Source organism: Capsicum annuum, chromosome 5 (genome assembly GCF_002878395.1).
Source record: "Capsicum annuum cultivar UCD-10X-F1 chromosome 5, UCD10Xv1.1, whole genome shotgun sequence".
In the NCBI taxonomy this organism is placed as follows: domain Eukaryota; kingdom Viridiplantae; phylum Streptophyta; class Magnoliopsida; order Solanales; family Solanaceae; genus Capsicum; species Capsicum annuum.
The window spans coordinates 30,009,204-30,013,302 of record NC_061115.1 but is presented as its reverse complement, the minus strand read 5'-3'; the positions used below and the strand labels follow the sequence as shown (position 1 = coordinate 30,013,302).

At 35.9% G+C, this 4,099-nt stretch overlaps 1 non-coding gene across 1 annotated transcript; it reads right to left on the bottom strand.

Annotated features, from left to right (window-relative positions):
• Positions 1–3,711: 3,711 nt before the first annotated feature.
• Positions 3,712–3,818, bottom strand: LOC124899036. The gene has a single exon (XR_007056175.1). It is a non-coding gene; the product is annotated as a small nucleolar RNA R71 (small nucleolar RNA).
• Between the last annotated feature and the right edge of the window lie 281 nt (positions 3,819–4,099).

The following is a 4,099-nucleotide window of genomic DNA, read 5'->3' as shown; positions in this document are numbered from 1 at the left end:
TTAGGGCATAGTATACCACTTTAGTACTTGAGCTTATTTGTAAGCACTGGGACAGTGCTTCATTTTAGGTATGGGGTGGTAGTATCTCATATCTCATTCTCATTCCTTGCACTTTGCTTTATGTTGTTGGATGCTTTTATTTTTGGTGGATGTTTTTAGTTTCTGTTTTTAGGTGCTGGACTTAGTTATACTAACTATTCGAAAAGATACAGTCTGTAATAGTTAGTATTTAGTAGTAATTTGCTCTAACTTTTTAATGGTGTTACTTAATATGATTGGACCTCAAGGAAATTCTCGTTTTCGCCCTCAAGGCAATTCTTAATAAGTCATCATAGTTAGTTGCCCACCCCTATGATAGATGTATGATGACCATCTTAAGGGGAGTTAGTCAAGCGAATCACAACTTAAGCAGAAATGCTTAGTGTTAGGCCATTGGGACAGCGACTTGGAACATATTGGTCTTGAAATAAAATCATGTCTTAAACTAAAAAAGGATCTAATTTTAGAAACTTAATCTCAATAGGTGTAATTCAGTTTGTTGGCTTAAAGTTGAATTTGACGAAGTGTGAGATCGGAAACCATAAGGATCCGACTTGAATCTAGCATGCACCAAGAGTGAGAGAGTTTTTGTTTTTGTTCTACGTGTATAGTAATGTCTAGAACTTGTCCAGTATGTTTACAAAGCGAAATAAAGGATGTTGGGTGTAGGAAATGATTTAGGCATTTTTTTTATACCCAAATCTTTAGACCTTATTTACCTACCCTTGTGCATATCCCTAGGTATCACCATTGAGCCTATAGCTTGATTTCTTTAGTATCCTCATATGTAGCCTAATACCTTCTTTGATAGACCTTAATTTGATCCAAAGCTCCTAAGCACTTTAATTTAAAATTAATTGAGTTAGGAGTGTGAAAAAATAATAAGAGGAGAAAAGGTGAAAGTGAAGTCCCCAAGTAGTGGTTATTGGTGTGAAAAATTGATGTGTTGTGGTTGGGAATAATCAAAGAAAATTTGTTCTCAAAATTGAATCTTGAATTAATAGAAAATACTCCCACTATATTTTATGTTAATGATCTTAATGAGATAGGGCAAAACAAATGATGTGTGAAGGTAGTAAAGGTGAAAGTGGGTTTTTAGAGACTGATCTTAATTGTACAATGCGATGTATTAAAGCGCTTATAGAGATTAGCCACTATTTCCTAAAGAATTCCTACCCTTCCTTAGACTACATTACAACCATGAAAGACCTAGTTGATCCTTTATCCCAACATCCGACTATTAGTGGAGTAGTACACTAAGGGCAAGCTTATGGTTCATTATCTTTCATGTATGAATTCTTTGTTGAGGGTGACTTATTTAAGTCTTATATTCCCATTACGTTGTATACGATAAGATGGTGAGTAAATGTGGGAAACTTTTTTATTGCGATGGTGCATGTAGATGATAGTAAGTGACTTATCATGTTTTTTCTAAATTGAGTAATTTGATTAAGTTTTCCAACAAATTGGAAGTTCACCGTTGAGGTAAAGAGGTTTGAAAAGTTTATCCCATGTTATAGAAGTGAATTTACATGTTTTGAGCGGAAAAGTTATTGTTAGAATGGTGAGTGCCAGCACAAGCATTTCACCTAGGTTATGATGTTAAGCATAATTGAGTAGAGTGTTCATTGATATTGTTTGAGGACGAACAAGGTTTGAAATATGGGGTGGTGATCTTGGGCTTATTTATATGTCCAATCACTAATATTCACCCATACTTGGACTTTTTCTATGATCTAAAATGTGTTATTCTTATTGTATTTGAGCTTTAATTGTGTTCCTTATCTAATGGACATGATTAGTTTATGCAGGGCTAAATTGTGATGGAATTGAATGCGATTGTATGCATGAACGAGAAGTTAACGATGAATGGAGAAATGAGGTTAATTTGTTGAGATAAGGATACTGGAAATTGGCTTGGAAAGAAGAGAATGAAGCAAGGAAGAAAATGTTGAGAAAGCAAAATCCAGTGACCCATCACGATTAGACCACATCGCAGTGAATGATAATTCTCAAAATTTTGAAGTTCCAGTAGTTCATCACGATAACACTGCATTGCGGTGAAGGAAAAATCTCAAAGGTTAAATTCCATCAGCTCATCGCGATAACACCATGTTGTGGTGAGGGGTAATTCTTGAGTGGCACAATTCAGTATCTCACTGCGATAAGGCCGTATCACGGAGCAAGACATGGAGAAATAGCCCCGTGTCGCGGTGAGATGCGAAAATCAAGAAATTAAACCCAACTATAAAAGGAAAAATCAAGTCAACTGGAAACACTTTGGAAACGTGAGTAGCTGCAGAAAAATAATACAATCTCTCTCTTGGGGTTTTTGGAACTTCATTATTTCAAGATTACTACTTGGTATGATTAATTATTTAATTTTGATGTTGAATTCAAACACGAGTGGCTAAACACCCTTGCTCTGGCGTTGGGGCCAAGAACATGATTACACTTTGATATTCTTTATCATAGTTTATTGTTGGATTATCGTATGGGTTGTTCTTAATTTCTTGTGCTTACTATTTTGATGAATGGCCACCATTAGAATAAACCTATATTCTTATGTGAATCCGGGAGGAGAAACCTAGGATAGAATGAAGAGGTTAAGGAGACCATGTTCATACGATAAACCCTTCAAATCAATAACCTGTTAATCAACTAGACGACGATAAGAATAGAGATCTATAATATTGTTAAAAGTGCCTTAACCCTGGAATTCTCATCATTATTGTTTACAACCTCTGCTTACTTTTCTATTGTCGCATATTTTTATTTATTATTTATTTATATTTTTTATTTGAAACTTCACAATCATCTTGACACCTTTAAACACTTAATTCATTCTTGTCAAGAACTAAAGCTGATTGAATTTCTAGTTGCATAGTCCTCATGGGTATGATATCTGACTATTCTAGCCACTAGATTACTTGTATGATCGCGTGCACTTGCATGTGCGTTAGACCGCAATAAGTTTTTGGTGTCATTGCTGGGGACTAATATAATTAGTAATTTTCTAAATCTTTGGTTTTTGATAATAAGTTTAAGTGTTAACGACTTAATCTTAGTGGCTCACTTTTGCAGGATTGGCTAAATAAAGGAATGGTGAGAGATAGAGAGTTGGTATAACCTTATGTAGAACCAGAAATAGTATTTCCAACAGAGGTGAAGAGCTCATTATCCAATTCAGCAAGTTTAAATGGCGAAACAAAGACATCCTAATCTTGTTGATCCAATTGATCCAGTTGATCAAAATACCGGATGTGCTCTAAATCTGGTGATTCCAGTTGCTCCTACTCAAGAAGTTGCCAGACCTATTTGTGAGGTGGCAATCCCACTCACAAACCATGCTACTAATAGCATCCGCAAGCCAGAGCTAGGTGGTCGATTCAAATTAAATCAAAATATGGTGTAGTTGCTGAATTCGGCTGGTCAATTTGTTGGATTTTCACATGAAGGCCCACAAAAACACATACAGACCTTCCTAGAAATTAGCGATACCTACATTCCTGCAGGGGTGTCTACTTATTATGTCAGACTAACTCTCTTCTCCATTTTTTTAATTGGGGAAGCAAAAAGGTATTTACATGCTGAACCACCACTCTTCATCACTTCCTGGGATGATCTGGCTCGGAAGTTCCTAATTTGATTTTTCCATCAGGGAAGACTACACATTTGAGAAGTGAGATTCTGAGTTTCAGGAAGAAAAAAGGAGAAAATCACTACCAAGCTTGGGAAAGATTTAAGGGGATACTAAGAAATTGCCTTCACCATCATCGGTCTAATGTTGTTCTTGTTCGTACTTTCATAGAGGGGTTGGAGCCAAATACCAAGATTCTCTTGAATTCAGCAGCTGGGGGGAAAGCTCTTGAGAAAACATATGATGAATTATATACACTGCTAAATCAGATTTCACACGGGAATCCTAAATGGTATGCTAACTTAAGGAGTGCTCCTAAGACGGTTGCAAGTGTATTAGAAGTAGATCAGTTTACTGTGATATCAGCTCAACTTATTGTACTATAATACCAGATTACTAATCCATTTAGCAGCATGAAGT